This window comes from Ciconia boyciana, chromosome 2 (assembly GCF_034638445.1).
Source record: "Ciconia boyciana chromosome 2, ASM3463844v1, whole genome shotgun sequence".
Classification (NCBI taxonomy): Eukaryota; Metazoa; Chordata; class Aves; order Ciconiiformes; family Ciconiidae; genus Ciconia; species Ciconia boyciana.
The window spans coordinates 142,873,192-142,899,216 of NC_132935.1; the positions used below are offsets into that span (position 1 = coordinate 142,873,192).

The following is a 26,025-nucleotide window of genomic DNA, read 5'->3' on the forward strand; positions in this document are numbered from 1 at the left end:
AAATAACAACAAAACCCTCAAAGTTCTCTGACGTCCAGATAACACTTTGGAGTTGTTTCCAATGCAACCATCTGTCAAGGCCTTAGTAATCTTATTTAATTTGCTGTAGCTTAGTTACTGATACAAGAGAGATATTCTTCTTAATGGTCTTTTTAGGCTCCAGTCATAAAATACACCAGAACTCTTTTAGGGCTAGCTCTTCACTCCTCAGGTTAAGTAGACAAACCAAATCTTAAATAATATAAAATATCTGTACCTGGTGTAATACCAACACTACCACCCTAAGCCCTCCTCTATCTAGGTCAGAAGGTGAAGCACAAAAAGAAATGTTTGACATTTTATTAGATGAAGTCAAGCTAAAGACAGACATGCTTGATAGTTCTGGCATTTTAATCTCAAGCACACTGTTTGTTTTAGTATAAAAAGCTCACTATCGACTGTTCCACTGACTAAAGTAACTCAATACACTTTTGATACAGTGCATAAAACACTGTTAGTTCAATAAATGTCTATAAAAGTGACTTCTCTACCACAGGTCAATGCTGATAGCACCACTTTGTAATCAAGCAAAAGTGAACAAATACCACCCAGCCCCTATACAAAGAAGTACCAGCAGCTGATGACTCACAGAACAGTTAGCATCAGTGATAAGCTAAAGAATATGAACCAGAGATGGTAATGTTCCTAACCAGTGCAACGTCTCTCATGTTGGCAGCATGAGAACCCCGTTCAGGTAGTGTAATGCTTCTCTCATTCGTTTCTCCTTACCCTCATGGATACATCAGGCCCGATGTGTCAGCTGGGATGGGAGCCTCTTTGCAAAAATGACTCAAACATACTTTGTTTAACCATAAGATAAGCAACAACCCAGCTCAGTTCAGTTAGAGACAAATGTTAGTCCTCTCCAAAATCAGTTTCAATAGACAAAAAGTATACAGTGAAACCACCACCAAGAGTCACAAGGCACCAGCTTACAGAGTAATGGACAGATGGGATAAATAGACTGACATTGTATGGAGCAAAAAGTCTGACGAAATTTGTGCGTTCCTGTCAGATTGATCTGCTTAGAAAAACAGGGTAAAGACAACGAGTACTGGAGAGCACTGCTAGGACATGAAGCAGGAATGAAGACGGCAGTGCAAACAGCTATAGAAAACCCTACAAGGAGCTTGACTGACCAATCTAAATAGGGTGCAATGCGCCTTGACCCTGGCTTTGACTGAGTCCACCATGTATTTTTCAAGTATGTTTGCTCAGCTTAACACAATTTAAAAGCCATGTTAAGATTCAGGTAAACAAGTTGGAAACTGCACTGCAGCCTAAAGCCAACCCTCTGGAGATCCTCTGGTAGAATGTGGCCAGCCAAAAGCTTTAATGTTTACCTCATTTTCAATGGTGTTAAACTGATACAATTGAAAACAAAACTTTATGGCTGCTAAGGCATATCCACAGAAAGCAAAAATAAAGACGATGGCAACACAGGGCTGTTCACAAGCACACTCCTCCATGGTAAGATCTGAAAATCCCTTATACATTTAGAAACCTTAGCCTGTTCCCAAAGCAGAAGTCTCTCAGTTTGAGGAAGCTTTTTCATAGGAAAGAGTATCAGTTGGCAGGGTCACGCTGTTGCTGGATCTTGTGAATATGCAAGAGGCCTACATGGTGGATCTTAAAAAGTAAGGATAGCTAGTACACAAGGTCAGCCAACTGCAATCAGACTGTACATAGTAAGCACTGTTCCATCACTTTCTAAAAGCATACAGTTGCATTTAGAAATAATGAATATCTAAAGTCAGTGCATTTCAACACAAAAACTACTGGTTTTATAAACAGCAATGTATTTTTAATAAAGTAAAAATAAAAAGGTGAGCAAACAAATAAATCTAGATTTTTCAGTGTAGAATCTCCCAAAATATGCTGTATTTCAAATCGCCAGAGGAAAGCAACAATCACAGTATCCTACCATTGACTCCTGACTCATAACTACACTATTGAGAGGACCAGTGCTGTATCTGTAGACTGCTGATAGTCTGCAGGTTGCATGTTCTGAATAAACTAAGCAACACTTACTGTAATTTCTCTACTAGTATCCAAATAACTGAAAGCACTGAAAAGAATATTACACACCATTTCAAGGAATATGCAATGTATGCAGAGCTCCCTATTTTCACTTATAGCAAGCTATGCTTTGAAGAGTGAGAGAGTACATCTCTACTTGGTGCATTATAATTATTTCATAAATATCTATGGGATGAAACTTTGTAAAATATACTCTACTTACATAAAAGAAGTATCCGTTTCTATGCTATTCAAATGGGAGGTGAGGAAAGCACATTCAACTGTCGGAGAAAGATGATGAACAATTTTACAAATGTACCGGACTAGAAACAAACACGCACATACTTTTATTGTTTCCTGGAAGCATTCTTATGTGCTGGTTTTGTTCTCCGTAAAGCTAAAAGACAATGTGACCCCACTGATCTTTCAAAGAGATCTTGATTTTTTTCAGATGAATGAACAAATCAATTTCCTTTTAACAAAGAGATAATTTAACTGGTCAGCACTCCTTCAAAGCAACACATTCATCTAAGGTCTAAACACAGAATCCAGGAGATCATTGCCTGTCTAAAATGAGTCGGATTCCCAAAGCAAAACAAGTTTTCTACACAATATTTCACACGCATTTTACGACATTTCTGAGACAACTTTAGGAACTATTTAACTCTTTCTAGTCCAAGAGGTATGCATCCTGCTTGTCACAGTGCTAAGTTCCCGGGATCTCAAGAGGCGGCATTGCTAAGAACGAGCCATTCAGGTAACCACAGTGACAAGGATCATCACTTGCACCTTATGTACACAAGAAAATTAGGAGAACTGCAACTGCTGCACTTCTGATAAAATATTTAATATACCCACCGGCAAAATTCTGACTCTGGCAGGGAAATGGCAAAAGATATACTGGATCTAATCTAACATTAATTTACATAAACACATAACTTGAAAAAATATTTTTAGCTTTTGCCAGAACACCTCTGCTGAAATATTGGGCTGTTTTTCCCACTGCGTACAAACTGTTTAATAATTTACATAAAGGCTGTGGATAACAAAATTTAATTATAATATGTCACTTACAGTTTGTATTTATGAAGATTATTCTTGACTCTAGTGTAATTACAGTGAAACACAACCCTGTTGCATGATAATGATTTTTGGCTTCAAGATGAAGATCAAGCCAAAGAACACAGAGAGAGAGAATAAAGTTTATTAAAAAAATCCCAAACAACCTGAGCTTGAATCATAGAATCACAGAATGGTTTGGGTCGGAAGGGACCTTTAAAGATCACCATGTCTAACCCTCCTACCATGGGCAGGGACATCTTTCACTAGATTAGGTTGCTCAAAGCCACATCCAACCTCACCTTGAACACTTCCAATGATGGGGCATCCACAGCTTCTCCAGGCAACCTGTTCCAGTGTCTCACCTCCCTCATCACACAAAATTTCTTCCTTATATCCAATCCAAATCTACCCTCTTTCAGTTTAAAACCATTGCCCCTTGTCCTGTCACTACAGGCCTTGGTAAAAAGTCTCTCTCTGTCTTTCTTGTAAAGCCCCCTTTAAATATTGAAACACCGCAACAAGGTCTTCCCAGAGCCTTCTCTTCTCCAGGCTGAACAACTCCAGCTCTCTCAGCCTTTCTTCATAGGAGAGGTGTTCCTGCCCTCTGACCATTTTTGTGGCCCTCCTCAGGATCTGCTCCAACAGGTCCATGCCTTTCCTGTGCTGAGGGCTCCAGAGCTGGACACAGTGCTCCAGGTGGGGTCTCATGAGAGGAGAACAGAGCAGAGGGGGAGAATCACCTCCCTCAACCTGCTAGCCACGCATTTCTCCTGTTAGTTCTTCTATCAGTTCTCCAATCAACATAATCAACATACCTAGTGACTGATGTAGACACTAATACAATACAAATGACTGCTGTTCTTTGTAGAATACTATTACTGACCTTTCCTATGTAAGGTAAGGAATGGAGTAGAGAGAAATGTAAGTTACCAGAGTCCTTATTTTGCAAAATCTGACCCATTTGGCATCAAAATCGCATGAAACAGAACAGAGTGTACAGGCTTAATGTTAAAAAGATTTTCAAGAACCGTTCTAAAAAATGTGTGTTGTTTTACCCAAGTAATAAAATCTTTATGACTTTATTTGAGAAGATCTTCAGCTATTTACTTGAAGCTTCCATCAGAAGTAACTGTATGAGACACTGGGATCATAAAATAGCCAACAGTGCTTGATGGCTAGTGGAACTTTCTCCGTAATCACTTCCAGGGGTCATGCTGAAGCTAGACAGAGAAGACAGTAACAGCAGTTATGCCATTTCTCCTATCCTCTCACTATTCCTGCTGACAACCAGATAAGGTAGTGGAAAAAGAGCAGCAGGAGTAACAAGCCTGGCTGGATTGCCAGGAACAAGAAAAAAGCAGGAAACAAGGGAAAACAGTTTGCAGTAGTCAGTGGGTGGAAAGTGAAAACAGAAAGGAAAAGGGACACTACAAAACCTTTATCATCCATGGGCCATTGTCATGCAAGCTAAACAAGGCAAAACTAGTAGGTGTTCATGTAAACTAAAGGACATATTAATAAAGGGCCTACACAAGTAGGTGAATTGTGGTTGTCCAGGACAAACATTCCTTATTCTGGCATTTTTTATTCCTAGAAAATGATCAAGACTGTGTAAGTCTCTTACAATGATTTTTCTTTTGTTGAAACTTTCTCAAGTAGTATGTACCTATGCTACTTGTCAACACAATGATCCAGTCAGGACAATGAAGCTTCCTTCAGAAACAAAGACAGAGCAAGGAAGGAACTCAAGCTGACAGAAATCTCTGCCGCACCACCCCTTACTCAGTATTGTCATGAGGGGTTTTATTTATTTTAAATAATTCAGCCAGAGCATGACTCTCAGTCACTGCTTTGAACACAAGAGGTCAAACCAGTGTCATCTAATGGTGAACAGGCACTGGCATATCTGTATCTGTTGTGTGAGCGTACAAAGTAACTACACACACTTTAAATTTTTCTCTAAGTCATCCAAGCTCAAACAGAACATGCTCCTACACATAGCTATGCTCAGTTTTTCTGAAGCACACTGTTGTTTTTACGACTTTGAAAATGACTTAAAGCCATCAAAACTGCAGAATCTCTAAACAGAATGCAATTGCCTCTTTCCTAAGTTATGACATTTCTCATGCCCAGAATACTGAAGTGTCAGAATACTGAATACTTACTCAGAGACACCGAGTTCCTTACAGTGCATTATTTTTCATAGTTTCATTGCCAGAAGATACATCCCTAAACCAGTGACACAGAAAAGTGAGCTTTTCCCTTCAAATTAGCAAACTAGTTGTTCAAACTAGTCTCCCTGAAGCATAAACAAAACATTAATATCACTACCCTTCCTGACATCCAAGCTTATGAAAAATGTCTTACAATGCACTTTAAAATTAGTATTTATATTAAAAATCTGAGCCATAAGCAAAGAAAGCAGATGTTCTATGATAGAAATAAAATAATTTTTAATTTCACTTTTTCTATGTTCTTTTCATAGCTAAGATTGCTGAGAAGTTTGGGAGTATCAGCCAGGGAGTTTTCTGCTCACTCCTGCCTGGCATACACTTCAGCTGACATGCCCAAAGAATATTAGTGAACAGAGACCCACTTCTTTTTTTAATCGTTCTTTTAAAAGTCCTATTAGATTTGTCTGTTATGGTCTTTCTTAAACAGCAAAACTTTGATATAAAACCCATTCTTTATATTCTAAACCACAACATTCAAGTCACCAGATTCTTACATCTTGTGTCTGCTGGAACATTTCACTGTTGCAATTTCTTATTACGCCTGAAAACAAAAAACTCTCTGTTCATGCAGAAATGTGTCATAACAATAAAAGGGCATCTGTGCTCCAACAAATCCAAGGACATTTGTACTGATTAAGGCTAACCAGTTTGCAGTAGGTTTTCATTTTAAATTATTGTAATATTGTTGTAGAAAGCCAAGAATGGTTTTGTTTTATTGGCTTAGCACACAGGCTACTTCATACCGCACTTCACTAAGCAGCTTATATAATCAAATTATTCTTCCTTCAGACGGAGTCTTTTAAAAATTTTCTTCGTCCCCAGTGCAGTAATTTAACAGCAGCTTCCATGAGTTTGGATCAAGCAACATCAAGACATCTCTTTGGACACCATCTTACAGTTGTGCTAAAAGCTAAGAGAAGGCAGACAAGAAGGTTGTTCAAAGGTATCTGGCACAATGTGAAGATACAATCTCAGCCAGATTTGATGATCTGAAACTGTAATATCAAAGAAATGTTTGACCTAGGTAAATGGCTACCTGATACAGCAAAAGATAAAGAGGTAGAGCAACAGTTTCTGAATGAAAACTACTGCCTCAATGCATGAAAGAATCCATAATTTTTCACAGAAGAAAGAGAGCAAGCTTTTGGGTACTGAGAAATGAGGGATCCTTGATGACAGTAAGGGCCCCTATCCCTGTTGCTTGCCAAGATCAAGACTTAAGTAATCAGAAAGGATCAGGATGGTGCTGAACTTCTGGCAGAATCTCAGGTATCTTCTCCAGGGGAATTTTGTGGATGTAACACCAGAATGAGTTTAACAGATGTTGAAGACCTGCAGGAGTTGCATTCCTCAATGTTATTTACCTTCTCCTGCATGCTACAGAGAAACCATCTTCCTGGATCACAGCCTCAGAAATTGATATAATCCATTATCTTTCGTGCTAGCAGTCAGTCCTATATATTACAGAAAGAGCTGTAAAAAGACAATGAACAATCTGCTAAGGGAAGAAATTTCTTTAGTCCAACAACTAAGTGATTGACCTTGTCCTGAAATCAGAATTTTTCATCATTCATATTTACTCATGAGCATCCTTCTTGTTTGCATCCACAGTGTCCAATACTCCAAAAATTATAATAGATTCTTGGAGCCAATGTGTTCTTCAGATAATGGGTTCAATTGATATTCAATTTGGAAACTTGAAAAATTATCTGGCTTCTACAGTAGACTAAGAAAGTAAAAACGTTAATGAGCTTTTTGTAGCTATATTACTAAGCTAAAAAAAGAGGAATTACAAAAATATTAGACAAGCTTTTAAAAAAATATAAAAGCAAAACCCACAGGGTTTTTTTCGGCTCTGTAGATTCGGAAGGATTATAGTAGAAATTAAAAACTACTGTAGGTCTGACAAAGACTGTAAGAGTCCTTTGCTGGTTTGGAATTTATTTCAGACTGACTGGAAAAAAAAAGTGCCGATCCTCAGAAGTAACGGCAAACTTTGCTTAGGAATAAATATCCAAAATTCTAAACAGGAGAAAAACTAGTTTATTCCTACCTTGAAAGAATCCTATCCCAAACAGCAATTCTATTTCAAGACATGAGCTTAAAGCAACCTTAAGACAATTTTCATTATATATACTCAAATGTTACTAATGACAACTAGATTACTCCTTCAATTCTAACAATCTCATTTACCACTTCTACTGTTTATATGTAAATGTTTTATTGATTAATATAATTTATTGTGTGCTTTCATGAAACAGCATTATATCTGGCTTGCAGCAAAATTTCCATTGGCTTTAGACTTCATAAATATTAAATCAAACAGATTATATAACTTTAGTTCTTTTAAAAGTTTGCTGGTACCAATATATGCATTTTTCTTTCCCATTTTGTTTCCAATGATTATAAACACAGTTACAATAATGGCCATACTGGATAGGATACTCCTCATCTAATGTCCAGAGAGTTGCCAGCAAAGTATACCAATGAAAAGTACAAAAACTGGGCAAGCATGAACTGATACTTTTTCACAATACTCTCCCAGTCTTCGGATATTTACCACTTGATGAATTCTTGAGCTAGATGTGCTGTTTTTCTATTAATAATCTGTAATGCATTTTTCTTCCATCAATTTGTTCAAAAACTCCCTGAATCTATGGAAAATTTTAACAGCCACAGCATCCTGAAATTTCGCAGCTTAACTATTCATTGTGAAGAAACATCTGTTTTTAACCTGCTACTTGTTAAATTTCATTTTCACTACAAGAACTCAGAGGTAGACAGCAAAAAACTTTTCCTATTTACTCTCTCCATTCCACTTGTGATTTTAGAAATTTCTATCATATCACCTTTTACAAGTGATCACCCTTCTGTCACACCAATCTGTTTACAGACTGCTCTTTTACAGATTGATTACCTCTAATTCTTAAGGAATGGATTCTGTACAACTTGAGGATCCTTTCTGCTTTTTCTGATCTATTTCCAATGCCACTAAAACCTTTTTGAGTTAGGAGATGAGGAGCTGTGTACAACATGCAAAATGCATGGATTTACATGGTGGTGGCATGGTCTCTACTCTTTCAACACTTGATTTACTTTTTGGACTGGTGCTAAGGACTAAGCTGATTTTCTTCAGAGTTTTTATTATAACTCTCAAGATCTTGTTCCTGAGTGGTAATAATTAAGAGAATAATTTTCTATATAAATTTAGGACCCCTTCCCCCCACACCACCATGTGAATCTTTCACCTTCAGCTCTATTGAGTTTCATATGCCATTTACCATTCAGTCTCATAAAATTATTTTGCAGTTGACACTGTGTTTTGTAGTATTGTCTAGAGACTATCATCTCATTACTTACCATCTTTTCTGGATCATTTATCCTCACATTAAACAGCAGAGGTCCTAGCACTCATCCATCTGGGACTCTATCAGTAACCTTCAAACACTGTGAAAACTGTCTCTTTATTCCTACCCATTTCCTATCTTTTAACCAGCAACTTCTGCATGTAAAGGACCCTCCCTCTTTCCAAAGCTGTTTGGACTCTTTTTAAGACTTCTAAGGAAGGGATCGTATGAAATGCCCTTTGAAAATCCAAGCAGATTATATCAAATGCATTTTCCCTGCTAACTTCTTCAAAGAATTTCAGTAAGTTTGTGAGATCAGACTTCCCTTACGATGCTATGTTGACTGTTCCTCGGGACATCACATTTATCCACGCGTCTGCTAATTTGGTCCATTATTATATTGTTTCTACTAATATTCCAGGAACAGGCAGCAGGCTTACGGATCTGCTGTTCCACAAGCCTGTCTTGGAATCTTTTAAAAATTGCATCATGTTAACTCACCTCCAGTAATTCGGCATCAAGTTAGTTCTTAAGAGAGAGGTTACACATGACAAAATGCAGGTTTTTTGCACAGTTATCAAAAAGTGTACTAAAGAAAACCATATTCGCACTGAGAAGAATAACCTGGAACAGAGTCTCGTCAGCTCTTTCACAAGATTCAACACAGACTGACAGTTCTGAGATCAGACCTACAAAATTAGACCCTGGCTCTCATCACCAAGTAAGTACATTTCACTTTGGCAAACAATACTTGATAAAGGGATGGTGTCTACGCTAATCTTTTACCTTGCTTGATTCAGCCAGAATGCAGGAAATCTGTAGAGCACATCTAGAATATTCTTGAGACCTATTTTTTATATTAAGATGCAGGAGTGATATTCTGTCTTTTAAGAACGTTGAATTATTTTAGATTTCCCTCCCCATTTTCTCATCTCACTGAGAAATGCTGAATTATCAAGGAAAGATTGTAGTCAGACGCTACAGAAGAAAGAGGAAAGCATAAGCAGTCTTGTGTGTTTTTTCTCCTACTCTGATAATGTTCATGGTATCACATACGCAGACCTTGCTTATCCTTACTCCTCTACTTCATAGCAACAACAAATAAAAGGGAACTTGCAAAAAAATTGCCCCTCCTCCCACAATTTCCCTGTTCCCATGCTCTCCTGTAGTCAGTAAACCTTGTCACTCTTTATTACCATTCTTCTCCACTTTACATGTGCCAGGGAAGCACGAGGAGACACCTCTGCACAGAAAACACTCGAATGGCCAAAGCATACCTGAAAAATTCCACTGGAGTCTTCCCAATACGGAGAAAATTCCTCTGTGCAGAAACAGATTTAAGCATTCAACACTAATTATTAGTCTAATATACCAGTCAGGAAATACTTTACTTTTTATGCTTTAAACCAGAACACTGCAGTCTAAAAAAGGGAACCATTATAAAAAGATTTAAGATTGTAATTTGACAGTTATGCTGCATGTCCGTATAACAAGATCATCTGAGGTACTGGATTTAAGCCTGATCAATATCAGGTTGCTAATGATCATACAGTAATGTTTCCCCCCTGCCTCAGCAAAACCCTTTGGCTTGGTATCCAGTAGCTAAGATCACCTCATGCCTCATCCACTAATTCGCCTTTGTATACTGCTCAAGTTTTTGCAGGATGTTTTTCTTTTTGGATGGAAAGCTGCTGCCTTACCTCTTTTTACAGCCAGTTACTGTGCCAGCAAGCATGTGTTCTGAAAAGCAGCATTTACTAGACTTACCCCTTGTTTCTAATACTGCTTGCCCACAAACCCATCTACTATCAAAATATATAATGTGGAGTTAACACAGCCTGAGCTGTGTTCATCACTGACTCTGTTCCTTCCACTTCTGCTGCATACAGTTCCCAAGGTCATAAGAAAAGAATGACTGACCATGCCACAAACACAGCTAGCTCACCAGTGGATCCGGTACTTCTGGTTAGGTAAGGCGACTTTTAGGACCTCTGTGTCCCTTATTTGCTGCTACATTAGACAGAGAGGTCCTGCAGAACATAAAGATCCAGGTCATCCTCCTGACTCAGGAGGTGTTAGTGACACCGCACAGGAGGTTCTTAGCCAGTGCTATTTCTGAACGCTGCCCACAAAGTCACAGAGGACATCTGCACATGGGCTTTCCCCGCTGTGGTGGTGCTGCTGTGACTAGGATACGCATTCCCTTCCTGCTACCTCCATAGCTAGGCATGCCTCCTCACATAAGGGAAGACTTTTACTTTGATGTCTACCAAACCAGGCTACAAAGCAGTGACAGCAGACATCCAGCCAAAGATGGCACATGGTCACCTGAGACTATGCAATCCAGCCTGCTTACGTAAAAGAGCAGGCTTACCGCTGTCGGTCAAGTCACCATGTCTCTCCTTCAGTTTGACAAGCCCATTCACCTTCCTCTACCATGACTGGTAAAAGCTGTTCTTAAGAAGCCTGACCGATCACTAGGAAAAGTTCAATTATCAATCCAGCATTTGCCAGGTACTGGTAGAACTTGTATTTGGCTGCCTGAAAGTGAGACAGAAATCCACTGGGGTAAGGTCCAAGAATACAGAGTTTGTTAGAAGAAGAATCCCACTGTCTGTTTCATTGCGCACATCTGTGGGAGCAAAAGCAAGCAGTGGTAGATGAGACATAAGCTGGGGGAACCAGCTGTATTCGTTTCAGCAGCTCATAGAGTTGTCATGCTCAGGAATCCCTTGGTGACCGCTTTATGAAAAACCTGCTCCAGTGCCAAGGTAATACACAGGCATTTATTTAAGAATAGTTCTTCCGCCTTGTAAAGTAAAAGTCACCACAAGAGAACCCGCCCCCCCCCCAAAAAAAACCAAGCACATTTCTTTCCCCTCCCTACGTGTGACCTCTACCAGACTTCCCTGAAAGCTTCAGAAATTATAAAGTCATTTTTATAGTTATTATGAAGCATGCACTTAGCAAGCTGGAAATCTGTCTCCATTATCTTTTTATGACGCTAATGTTGTTTCAGAAACTTAGACCGTAGTTTCTAAAGTAGTTTTAATTGACACTAGAGCTGATCCTGCCCTTTCTGTTTCTCATCCACCCCTCTTGTTTGTCCATATTGCCACACTTTCCCTTGTTTTGTACTGGCACATGCCTTTGTGACGGCACAGAGAAGCAGAAGAGCTGTAACTCAGGTCAGTTCCCTCTTTTGGGTTTTCTTCCTGGATGATGATGGTCCAAACGGCCACAGCATGGCAGCAGTGATAGGGAGGCAGGATTATTTGTACCAGTGCATACTGTAAAGAGTGGAAATACTTTCAAAACAGTGTTTGTTCAAACTAAAGTGCAGACAAAAGCAGAAACACCAGCAATGTGCAAACTGTGCAAAGCCCACAGTTGTTTGGGTGCTGGAGGCAAGGCAGGAGTACACCAGCACCACCGCGTTAGTTAAAGTCAGAACAGTTTTCAGGAAATTTCTCTTGTAACCCAGCATTATTTTATCAGCTATGACTCTGACAGTGGAAGTGCATTCAGAAGGGAATGGCGGATGGAGCATGGACTGGAGAATGTAGCCGGGTAGAGTGAGAGACTGCAGGTACAGAGCAGGCATCACAGCACCAGAAGCAGCACTGGCTGCTGTAGACGGCACCCAAGCTTGCAAGTACCCATGGTGAACCATGTACAAAGGAGTATCAAACTATATCAGGATGCAAACTCCCAATGAATAATTGACACCGCAACTTCACCCTAGCCCTTTCCAAAAATGTCAGCAGAACTGGTACTTGTGTCTGGGTCCAGTTTTAATTTCATTATGCAAAAAACCAGATGATCATTAATAGCAGCAGCAGATGCTATTTCAGTGCCTGATGCTAGGCAAGCAAGACCTAGGTGGAAAGACAACTAAAATCACTGTCCAACAGGCAGCAAAAGCACACAGCTGAGCTTGCATTTACTAGAGAGCAAAGACATCCAAGCTCTGCTACCCTGGCAGTCAAAAAGCAGGAGTGGGGCAAGAAGGTACTAGTGAAAGGTGTTTGCTTTAGCTGCAGGAGACTCAGCAGGACTCTGGTGAGAACAAACTCTACCAACTTAGCACAAAGCTTTTTGAACAAACACAGTCTTGGGGGGACGGGGGGGACGGGGAATATGTCTAATGTAGTCCCTATCCACTTGCACTTTGGGAAAGGGTGATGTTTAATAACAGACAGTCATCCCTTCCTTCCCTCCCTCCCATATCCTGTTGCATCATATTTCATAATAGACTTAAAACTTGCTGGGGAACAACCCATGGACCAGATTTTCAATTGCTGGTGGATATGGAGAAACAACAATACTTTATCAATATGGTCGAGGTATTCATTAGAGGATTTAAGGTCTTCTGAAAATTTCAACAGGCACAAATAGCTTTAAAAATGTACCCTGGTGTCACCCTATGTACTTGTATAACACCCTGCATAGCAAGAAGCATGTTCAAATTGCATCAAACTACTCTTTAAAGATTCAGAAGGGGAAAAAGAGCAATAGACAAGAAGTGAGAGAAATGGAACAATATTTATATTACAGTAAAAGTAAGAAGCATCTCCGAAACAAGCACCTAACAGCCATAACTAACAATATACAATAACAAAAAATATACCTCTATAAAGAGATGAAATAAATATAAAAGACTCCCTTTTCAAATGGTGGTTTGTATGAAAACATATCGTATTGCAGCAGAAGGGCATGAGGCTGGAATATTCCAGAAATCAGGGATGCTGGAACCACCTACTCTAAAAGGCACATAATTCACCTATGCAATAGCTTGCCCATTTTCAGCATGTAATCAAGTGTCTGTGTAACACAGAAATCTTATTTCCCTAATCAATGAGAACAAAAAACTGTATTAAGAAAAAAACAACCCAAACTTTGCATTTTACAGCCTCATGTCCCATTGAATCCATTTTGAAAACAGAGTACTGCTCTCAGGTTTTCAATTCTACGTGGACAAATTTTTTCAGTCTCTTCAATTTTTAAGAATGCAACACATTTAAACACAAAGTGAAACAATTCTTTATCAGAAGCATCCTCAATTGTAGGGAATCGGGGCCACAGCATACAATTACTGCATCAGAACATTTCTTGGGTGCACTTGGTTACAGCTGTTTGGATACAGCCCCTGGGGGGGCAGTTTGGAAAGGACAACAGGAATCATCAGAGTTAGAGTAAGCAGACCCAGGCAGTACTGGGGAAAACAAAGTATACAATAGCTAAAGCAAGGCGTGACTGCAGGGACTGACTGGCTTAGGAATGTGAAAGGATTTATTTTCATAGTAAGTCATGGGTAGACTGGTTTGGGAATATTTTTTTTGTTCAAAGTTCATACTGAGGTTTTAAGTTTCAAAAAGAAACTTTTTTGAACAGTCCATTTAGCATTAAACCAGTCTGCTTTGGTCGGCATGTCATCATTACTTTGAAGGAGCTAAAACATGCTGAAGACATCCAGAAAATACTGTCTGGTTTTGCTAGAAATTGTATCATTCATACAGAATTTATTCCCAGGAAACACATGATGTTGGAGTTTAGGATTTCTTCCCTTGCACTTACGAGTAGATGCTAAACTTGAGAACCTTTGTATATTCACAAAATAATGAAGGACATAGTTATTAGTAACTCCTTATGGCTACCCCGATACCACAACCTACAAAACTGAAGTTAATTCAGTATACTTTTAAGACATGTGACTAATTTAGGAGAAACATGACTCATTCTCTTCTTAGAAAACGGTATGAATTGCTAAACCAGAACTTGGGGGGGAAGGCAGGAATTAGCTGATCACCTTCTTAAAGATTTATTTTAAAACTCTGGTTCTTCATACTGATTCCTCACTCATTGTATATATAATAGGAATACATGCAGGAAAAAAAAAAATCAACAGGATTTCTGAATTGAGCTCAGTGAGACTGAACTTAAAAGGTATTTCTATAAAATAAAGACCAAATCGATAGGCAATTTACCTTGCCTTTACAGTAAAATTATGTGACTGTTTTATTCAGGTTTCCTTATTTTACATTGTAATAACATCCAGAGTAACAAAGAGACCAAAACCTCCCAATTATCTCTTCTTAGTTAAACATTACAACAAAGTATTTTATACTAGAACATGCTGCCTGTCTAACTCCCATTCCAGACATTAATTTAACTTGCTATTCCTTTATGAAGTAAGTAAGTATAAAACTCAGGCAGCTTGCTTATGAGAAAGTATGGATTTATGAATTTGAAGAAAAAAAAACCACCAAAAAAAAAAAACCACCAAAAAACCCCAACCTCAACAAACAAATAAAAGCAGAATAAGCCTGTATTCCAATTACAATTGTACATTTATTTCATTGCCTGAAAGGATGCACAAGGAATCAGGCTACTTCACCATAGCAGGAAAAAATTTTAAAGTCATAGCACAGAAAAAAACCCCCACAAAACCACATCATTATTTAAAAATACAAACTCTGGAAAAAGATACCTCATTCAGGATTAGTCTACTTCATTAGACACGTGATATTCGAAGCACTAAACTAATCACTTCAAATCTTTGACTACGCAGAAGTCAGGTTAAAAAACTGGGTTTGAGCCCTATAGTAGAATTTACATGAGATAATCAAATTGTTCTCTTCTACAAAGCTCCACAGCCCTCTGGGCCACGTGCTTCAGCTGGGCCAGGACCACTTGTATGGAGAAGAGGGAGAAAATAGTTGGTTGTGCAACCACATCATCTGATATGGAGCAAGCACTTCTTTACATTGGAAGGAACCTCTGGAGGTCAACTGCTTCAATCCCCTACCCAGGGCAATCTTCAACGCTTCAAAGGCTGCTCAAGGCTGTTCCCCATTAAGTTCAGAGTACCTCCAAGGATGGAGATCCCACAGCCTCTCTGGGCAACTTGTCCCAGTATTTGACCACCCTCATGGTGTAAATCTTTTCCTAATGTCTAAGTGAAACATCCTTTGCTGGAACTTTTTCTGTTGCCTCTAGCCCTGTCACCCAGCTCCTCCAAGAAGAGTCTGGTTCTGTCTTCTCTGTACCCTCCCACTAGTTGAAAACAAGATCCCCACCATAGTCTTCTCTGAACACTGAGGACACACAGCTCTTCCAGGTTCTCTTTTTACATTATGTGCTCCTGTGCCCTAATTATCTTGGAAGTCTTCCTCTAGACCTGCTCCAGTATGTTAGCATCTCTCCTATACCAGGAAGCACAAAACTAGAAAGTTTCAGATGCAGTCACACAAATGCCAAGCAGACAGAAATGATCACTTCTCTCAGTTACTGGCTTCATTCTTGCCAAGTAAAGGCACATTGCTGACTCACATTCAACTTGGGGTCCACCAGGAAAGCGATGTCATTTGCTGCAACGTTGCTTTCTAGCCATTGGTTCCCAGTCTGTGCTACTGCGTAGGGTTATTCTGTTTCAATTTTCAGACTCTTTGTTGAACACTGCCAAGTTCTTGTCAGCCCATTTCTCCAGCCTGTTGAGGTCCCTCAGAAGAGCAGCCCTGACCTCCAGCACACACAACTTGGTGTCATCCACAAGCTTGCTGATGGTGCATTCCATCACCTCATCCAGGTAGTTCATGAAGATTATAAATGCAAACCTGCACTATTTAATCTTACTGAATACTAATTATCATGTCCTGAAAAGGATAAAGGACTTCCAAGTAGTTTAATTTTAACTAATTAACAGGTTGGTAAATGGGACGTTACAAAACTTGCATTTCAATACACAAGCCACCAAATAAAGCCTCTTCAGTATTTTTTTTTTTAATGGGCAGTTTGCACTTGGTGACTCATTGTAATAGCTCCAATGAAAGATTTCTCTCCAACACATCCTTCTAAATATGGAGACCTAAATATATAAAGTAGCTGTATCAGTGACTCTCAACAAGTCAGGGAAAAGGGCCTAAATTATGAGCCATTGTATATTTGTACTGCAATAAGCTACAGACCTGTTAGTAATATCTCAGTACTGCAGGCTGCGTACCTCTGTATACAAGCTTTCAGAGAACGCAAGTAACTGGAGTTCTTTCATAAAGAACAAACACTTTACCTTAGAATTTTATATAGCTCACAATGCTGCATAGGCCTAGATTATTTGGTATGACAATTTTGTAGTAGAACTATTTCTAGAGAAGAAATGTGTTGGATCACTGCTGAAGAACCACATGTTCTACTGTTATGAAGTCTAATACGTAGCTGTGTCTCAAGATCTGAGCTTTAAAATGTCAAAATCCTCACCTTATGGGTACAGAGATAACTTCCAACTATTTAGCAAATGTGAATGAAACTGCATCAGTCAATAAGTTCTTTAAACTGTTAAAATGTATAACCTGTACTATTAGCACAGCTGGAACTTTGGTCTTCATAGTTTAGTAGCTACACACTTCTGCAGTTTCTTCAAGACACTGATGAAACTCACCATTTTGACAGGCTAACAAGAAATTTTCTGGGCTCTACTCTGCCAGGACATTTCTACATGTCTATCTGCAGTCTTTCAACATAACAGAGAGTTAACATTTGCTTGTCCCGCAGGTGCTTAGAGATCTAGAACACAGCAGAGCCACCTGGATTTAAAAAAAATTCTAAAAGAGTAGCAATTCTGCAAGTAATTTACACAGGCAAGGTAATAAGAAAAAGAACATTTCAGAGGAAAATTCTATTGCAACAGCATTTACAGGTTGCCACTGCTGCAAATTAGTCCTGATGTGTATCCAGCCTTACATATATTATCTTTTATTTTTATATTTTACACACATAGTAGCTAATAAAAATACAAATACATAACTGCATACCACAGCAGTACAGTAACAATCAAACCGTTAGTACAGAGAAGCGTTCATTAGTAAATTACAACAGCACTGAAATTCCCATTCTTGAGTGTATGATAAATTTTAGTAGAACCAGTATTTGATATAATGGTAGTGCAAAAACATAGACAAGTATATAGCATCATTTTTGCTCATAATTTTCCAGATATTTCTCCAAAGGCTGGTTCATAACAGGAAATATTTCAATTATCATTATCATCATTATCAGTGCTTCATCTGTGTATCCTATAAAAATACACTTGGGCTTTTTAATACAGTAAGATTTTGAGTTTCTACACAACAGCTTTGATAGAAATATACCATTTTTAACTTTGCCTTCAAAATTTGTATTGGAAATCCATTTGAAATAAAAGGGGGATTGCTACCCCAGTTAACATCTGTGAAAGCTCCTTGAAGAGGAGACCTTAAGTGGACTGTAAACACAGCTCAAACTAATAAATATAGCAAACACAATTTTCTCCACTAAGTTATTTCATTTGTAGTAATTTACAATCAGGACCAAAACCAGCTGCATGCAAACAGGACATTATGTTCCTACAGTCACTTAAAGTACCTGCTATGAGAATGAACAAGGCCTGTTTTAAAAGCAGAATTATATTTATAAACTAGAAAAATCTAATTCTTTTCTATGCTAAATTCCAAGAAGAGTGATCATCAGGTGAAGTACTTGGGGCAGAGAATCAGTTTCCAACTTATGTTTACATTTAACTGCAATTGAATACAGAGTATATAAAACAGTCAAGAAATATGCCATTAGTATATACATATTTAGCATTATATATGTTAACTTTAAGTGTATTTTCCCAGAAATAGCTTTGAAACCTCAAAAGCTGTATCTTTCCTCAAGTCATCTTTCCTTTATAAAAAAAAAAAAAAAAGGGAGGGGGAGAGATCACCAACACTCCTATAGCACATTTTTCAAAAGACAGTGTTTTAACCATTTAAGACAATTACCACAGAATTAAACTGCATAAGAATTTTCACAGTTAGCCACAATCATCCTTTTACCACTTTTCAAATAAGTTATCTCACAGGTTACCCCTAGCTGACATCATCTATCAGAGTCTAAGTCAAACCAAGTCAAAACAAAATTATGTTTTCCTCTCTATAACCTCTAACTCTATGGGAATTACAGTTAAATCTTAATTCAGGTTGGTATTCACATAAAAACCTGCCCACTTGACTTAATTTTCCCTTAGTTTATTTTACTTCTCTCTAGTGCTTTGCTTCAGAGTCTATGCAAGACTATGTCTCTTTTTATGTTTTCATTTGCCAAGAACCATTTAGAATATCTACTTGCACAGAAGTCCCAAGTCATTGACGTGGTGGTCAAAAAAAAAACCCCAACACTACAGCTTGTCTAAAGAGGTGTCACTCATCCAATTAACTTCATGAGACAGAGGCATCGGGTAAGTATAACCCAGCATACCAGCCATTATCACAGCAGATGATGCTGAAGACAATCCTGACTCCATAAAAATGTTCTGCAAGAGCAGATCAAAGCTACAAGCCATTCATGTTGTCAACAGAAGAAACAAACCTTTGCTTCAAGAGGTACAAGACAACAATGAAACACAAAACAATAATCAGAAAAATAAGGGGAAAAGGATAGAAAGAAGAAAAGAAAAATAAGAATATTCAGAAGCTAGAACACCATATAAATAAATACAGGGGAAACACCAATACAATATTAAGACAGAACAGCTACTACAAGATATGGCAGAGACCCTGTATAGAAGAGAAATAACATGAACCTCAACAGTAGTAGCCATCATGGTTCAAGGATATAATCAAACCTCTTATCGGCAAGTTATACTTTTGTTAACTTGCATAAATGGAAAAGGATTTAAATGCATCAGATTTAAAGACACTACATGAAGAAGAAAAAAATCTGCCTCTGTGAAATGTATTTTAGTACCGTAAGTTAATCCAGAATTTGAAAACAAGCAATGGACCTTTTCTTTAATAAGCTTTTATTATCTTCCTACCTCTGATAATGACTCCTGAAAAAACCCCCACACTTAAATATATAACTTACTCCACACTACAGAAAAATGGCCCAAAATTACAAACATTCCTTAAAGTTATATGTAGGAGGTGTAAATGACAAGCGGTGATTTATGTAAATCACAAGTGGTGATTTACTTTGCTTGATAGAGAGAATAACCTACAACCAATTGGTCTCTTTGATAGCAAAACAACTCTCTTTAGGTTCTTTTGGTTTTCCAAGCCTATTACCCAGTTACTAGAAGTCAAGGTTCTTAAACCGACTTGTATTGTATACATCTTGCAGATGGTCCAGAAATCAATCATTCTTGTCTTTTCCTCTAAACTTTGTTTCAGAATGCTAAAGTGAGAGAGGGTTATGCCTTTGCACTTGACTGTCAACTGTAAATATAAATGGAACAGTTCAGATCACTCCAGCAAACTTAAGGATTCACTCAAAATACCACAGTGACTTGGAAATGCCTAGACTGTATTTCTGACCACAGACTTTATTATAAAGCAAGGACTAAGTGGTTCACAGCAGTTTAAAAATAATGCTTTAAAATGAATATACACCATTTGGCTACCACATGACAGTCCTTATTCCACGGAATTTGGTGACTGCAGTATTTCCGAAAGTCTTTTTGGCTTATTTACTCATATGCTTCTGGGGTGCTATTTTCACAATAAAAGCATGTCAAAACTGAATTCCTATTTTTTGTTGTTATTTTTGTTGGAGAGAAAAGGAAAACCTAAATGCAGCAAAGAGATACAGAGAAGTAGCAGTCAATAACTAAGTTTCTACTTCCTGGAATGCTGTATAGCATGGCAGACTACACCACAGAAGTTCTTCAGGTACATCAAAACAGTAAGCACAAGCCACTGGGAAACTCCCTTAAGTAGGGAAAATCCCCAAGAGATTTAATGAAGTTTTCTCCAACAGAGAAGCCTGCACATAAGAACTATTTTATACATAATTAATAATATGCTGCCTCGGTTGTCATGATGTAATATTTAAACTACACTAACTTACTGTCAGAGAATAACATTACTATACTGCAGGCTGTGTGCAAACATTGATTCCTAGCTGCACATTTACGCACCTACATAAAACTTACTTTTAGAGAATTCATTTTGGTCCCTCGTCTTCCTTGTCAGCACAGAACTGAACAAGACGAGTTACACGAGGAACTCTACAGACAACACTGTCATGCAGCTGCTCTGTAAAGCCACCCCAGCCAGGAAGGATCCCAGGCATTCAGCAGAGAGGCCCTTCTATTTCCCTGCAGTAATCCATTTACAACCTGTTACCGTATTTTTACTGCAATTATCCTTCAATGGTCAGAGTTCAGAATTTATGTGCTTTAAAATATAAATCAAAGCAAAACCACTAAATGAAAATATCTCTTAAGCAACTCCAACAAAACCCCTTAAAGAAAATTCAAGGATACTAGCAGTACTACAAACTACCTTTAGGTCAAAAGAAGCGTTTGTCTTATCTAAAAACATGGTGATTCTCTTGTTTGGAAAACAGCAGAGTTAAGGTTACATATAAATGTTAATTTGAAATGTTAATCTATATAATATATGAGATGCTTGCAACTTCTAAAAATTACTTTCAATTACTAAAAACACAAATACAGGAAGAGGATCGGAAGAATCACAAGAACTCCCTCAGACCACCTCTGCAGACCAATAAGAGAAAACCCTAGCTGATTTTACACAGACACTTATTTTATTTCTTTTTCTTTTCATAGTACTATTTAAGGTATGTGAGGCTAAAAACAAAGAAGCAGAAAGTAAGGACTGTACTGTTAATAAAGCATGGAGTGTAAAGTAAATTCAGAAAATATTTTTAAAAAAAGACAACAAAGCAACTGACTCGTATCTATTTTTCTCCAAAGTGATTTTTGGACTAATAAACTGAAGATATTCTGCTATTGCTACACTTATTTCTGAGTATTTTTGTAGATGAGACAGATAAATAGATACACATATAGATATAAAAACATAAATTAACACAGTCTGGAATGAAAAACATACTATTTCATTGACACTAGAGAAGACAGTCTAATATTCCTCAGGGGGAAAAAAAAAATAAAAAATCACAGAATGGTTTGGGTTGGAAGGGACCTTTAAAGATCATTACATCCAACCCTCCTACCATGGGCAGGGACATCTTTCACTAGATTAGGTTGCTCAAAGCCACATCCAACCTCACCTTGAACACTTCCAATGATGGGGCATCCACAGCTTCTCCAGGCAACCTGTTCCAGTGTCTCACCTCCCTCATCGCACAAAATTTCTTCCTTATATCCAATCCAAATCTACCCTCTTTCAGTTTAAAACCATTGCCCCTTGTCCTGTCACTACAGGCCTTGGTAAAAAGTCTCTCTCTGTCTTTCTTGTAAAGCCCCCTTTAAATATTGAAACACGGCAACAAGGTCTTCCCGGAGCCTTCTCTTCTCCAGGCTGAACAACTCCAGCTCTCTCAGCCTTTCTTCATAGGAGAGGTGTTCCTGCCCTCTGACCATTTTTGTGGCCCTCCTCTGGACCCGCTCCAACAGGTCCATGTCTTTCCTGTACTGGGGAGCTCAGAGCTGGACACAGTACTCCAGGTGGGGTCTCATGAGAGTGGAGTAGAGGTGGGGAGAATCACTTCTCTGGACCTGCTGGCCACGCTTCTTTTTATGCGGCCCAGGATACGGCTGGCTTTCTGAGCTGTAAGTGCACATTGCTGGCTCATGTCCAATTTTGCATCCACCACTATCCTGAACTCCTTCTCCACAGGGCTGCTCTCAGTCCATTCATCCCCCACTCTGTATTGATACTGGGGATTTCCCTGGCCCAGGTGGAGGACCTTGCACTTGACCTTCCACAATGGCAAACAAAGACTATTTTTACTGGTTCCAGTTTAAATCTGGAAGACATTTAGAGGTTCTGAAAAAAAATAGTAGTTTTTAAACATTAGGTAGACCTCTCCATCTTGAACTTTTAATGTAATGTAATCTTGCATGAAATAGCCTTTTCTCCTGAAATTTACACATATGTGTGACTTCAAAAACGCTCCATGGAAAAGTATATGGCATGTATTTTGGGAGGGAAAGCAGTAAGAGTCTTGTCTGGTGATGATGGTGTTGAAAACACAACTTTCCCTGTCATTTTGAACATTCCAGAATTTCCACAGGGCTGCTCTTCAAGCACAACAGATCTCTCTTTGCTATGTACCATTATTAATTATGCAAATACAGTAATGTGATTAGAAATGTAACTGGTTCAGCACAAGCATTTGTAACCTCCAGCTTCTCAATTTTCTTTCTTACTGGTGTGAGTCACCATAGCAAAGGCAACAAAATTTCAACAGTGACAACAGCAGAGAGCAACTTCAAATTTCAGATTCCAAGGTAAAGTTAATTAACTAGTCAGGTAACTGTAACTACATAACATCTCAACAGCAAAGCTAAAACAAACAAAAAAACCCCACAAAACAACAAAAAAAACTAACCCCCCCCCCAAACTAAAACAAAAATACCCCCCAAAACTAAAAAACACCAAACCCAAAAACAAAAACAAAAACCCAAAAAACCCAAACAAAAATCATCACAAACCCTGTTAGCCAAACTAGTTAACAATTAATAAACAAAGCTCTATTACTGAAACAAAAAGCAATGTAGTACTAATCAGTCACAGCAGAGGTGTCACAGACCAGTGGGTGAGAAACTGCTCAGGACAGGTTAAATCAGCCATAGTGTTAACAAGGTCTTCTATAGTGAACAAAGACATAATGACTTTTTCTAAAACCTTTTTTTTAATAGGTGTTCCATTGAACAAAAGCTGACAGCTGTAGAAGGCATTCCCTTTTAAATGTACATGTTTAGTTTCCTTGAATTTTCTGGAGTGTGTATGCCTGACACAAACATACAACAAACAGATACATGTGAACTTACATACAATATAAAACTATATCTAGGAAACTCCACGTTCTTTCAATAAGCCTAATCACTCTATCCAGACATGTATAGCACAAGTAAAAATTAGAGTGATTGAGTACAACTTACTTGCTTAATGTTTGTCTTTTGGCTACTGATACTATTATTATTATAATAGTGCCACTGTTGTTCTATTTTTTCTTCTTTTTTTAAATTAATTTTCATTCATAATATTCTGCTGATGCATATATATATATTTATATATGAAGACTGGGCACCACCAATATTGTTTAGCTTTTTATTAGATTTCTAGTAATATTTTTATTCAGGAATAATACATTGTATTATTAAAATATTTTATTCTTTTGTTTAAGGACTAAACTAAAATTTGTTAAAGAAGGAATTGCTTGAGTACAGGACCACAGAAAGTCTTGGAATTAAAGTTTCCAGAAGCCTCTTCTGTAATTTGGTCTCTTACTTGTAAGGACAGCCATTTACTCTTTGCATGTCCGGGGAAAAAAAAAAAAGTTGCTATAAATTCTACCACTTCACTTCTGTGTAGACACCTCAACTAAGTAAGCCACATGTTGTTAGAAGTTGAAAAATGCTGTTGCTTTCCATATGACTAAAGCATTATTTTTTTTTCTCCAAGGAAGAAGAGTATTTTTCCCCTGTACCCAAGAGAGCTTAAAGAGAAATTAATCCACCACACTTTGTATTGAAAATCAGAGAGATGAAAGGAAGGAAAAAACACCCATACACTTAAGGAAGACACAGTCTCTTCTCATTGCTAACCTCTACAGCTAATAATTCTCTCAAAAGTGGTCTCTCTCTTCAGGGAATGTACTTAAATTACAGTACACCCACTGGTGTTATCTCTACAACTAAAACTCCATTTCTGGAACTGGTGAGCACAGAAATGCACTCAAAGAAAAAAGTGAAATCGACGATGATTAGTAATGATCGAGGGGTCCATGCAAACAATTTAAGCTGTGGTATTAGTGCCTTACTCTGCAGAGCATGTTTTTGTGACTCCGCATTTCCTGTGCATACTATTTGACCTGTAACTAAAAGACAGACTGAGCAGTCATGAATTACCAAGGTTCTTCATTTTTAAAAGCTGCACAATTTCCAGTATGTATTTAGACATGCCTGGGAGCGTGATACTGCTACTTACATAAAACTGTTACAGTATCAAGACTCAAATTTTTCTATAAGGAAAAAAAAATAACTTTGTGATTGTGAGCGTTCAATTTCATTCAAGGAAGACTGTTTAGGACGGCGTTACCCAGCCTGGAAGCAAGGTTACGCTGTCACAGCTCATCCAGCAGCACATGCTCCCACTCTGCCCACTCACGCTTTTCCCCTTTTGCCTTCAAGGCAGGATTTCCAGGCTACGAACAAGGCGGGCATGTGCTCAACAGCGGGAGCTGACTGAAGCCAGGCCATCGGGCAGCTCCAAACTTTCCGACGGTCCCGGCCGAGAGAGCCCGCCGCCCCGGGGCTGCTGCTGCCGAGCCCCCCCCACCCGGCCGGTTTCCGGGCGAGAACCCCCGCCCTCCGCCACCCCGGGCCGCAGCGCCTGGCGAGACCCTGGGCCGGAGGTGGCCGCTCTCCCCTCCATAAACCGCCCAGCCCGGCGGCCCGCCACCTCCCGCCATTACGCTTCCCCGCAGCCACCTGCCCACCGGGGCCCGCGCTGCCGGGGACCGTGCCCACACCGGCAGCGCCGCCGCGCCTGGGGACGGCCAGCCTCGATAACCTGCGGCTTGTTTACCTCCGCACGCTAGCGCTACCCTCTGCTCTGACCTCCTCCGCTCCGCTCCCCTTGCCTGCCGGCGGCGCCGACGAGCTGAGGCGCCCCCGAAGTCGCCTCCCAGCCCGCCCCACCCGCGACGCGACGGGCTGCCGACGCCCAGATGTGCAAAGTCTCCCGGCTGTGCCCGCGGCTAGACTCGCCTCGCCCTCCCGCAGCCCCGTGGACCCCGCCCGAGCCTCCCCAGGCGGCGTCGGGATCGCCGCCAGCGCCGCGGGGCACTCACCGGCTCCTCACAGGGGCTCTCCCCGGCCCTTCCCGGCGCCTCCGCGCCCGCCACCCAGCGCCTCCATTTGATCAGCGGCCGCTCCTCTCTTCCCTCTCCCCCGCTCCGCTCCAGATACGGCGCCCTCTGGAGTGCCCGCTCCGCCGGGGCTCCGGCCCGCGAGCAGTCGGGGCCGTCACTCGGTGGCTGAAGCGGTGGGGAGTGCCCGGCCGGCGGCGAGTCTCCCTCCCGCGCAGGGCGTTGCGGCTGCCGCTGTCTCGCTGCCCCTTTGTTCGGCGGCGGCTCCTGGTGGCGTGGCGGCGCTGACAGCTGCCGGCGGCGCTCCCCGGGCCCAGCCAGCCGCTTCGCCTCAGCGCCTCCCTGCCTGCCAGCAGTGCCTCATGCTCCCGGCCCGGCCCGCAGCCCGGTCTCTCTCTCTCTTTCTCCGCCCGCGGTCAACAACCGGCGGCGGCAGCAGCAGAAGTTCAGGCCGCTGACCCGGAAACTCATCGGCAGCCGAGGCCCGCGGGCCTCCGACGGGA

General features: G+C 39.8%; 1 protein-coding gene across 4 annotated transcripts in view; it reads right to left on the reverse strand.

The window, feature by feature from the left end:
• ANKIB1 (ankyrin repeat and IBR domain containing 1) overlaps positions 1-26,025 on the reverse strand; it is a 97,356-nt gene extending 71,331 nt beyond the window's left edge. Inside the window, exon 1 of one of the 4 annotated variants that reach the window (XM_072854279.1) lies at positions 25,505-26,025. The gene's annotated coding sequence lies outside the window, so the exon portion shown is untranslated. Of the gene's footprint in view, positions 1-25,239; positions 25,257-25,504 lie in introns of those variants that run through there. The other 3 variants (XM_072854276.1, XM_072854280.1, XM_072854277.1) reach the window with 3 other exon arrangements.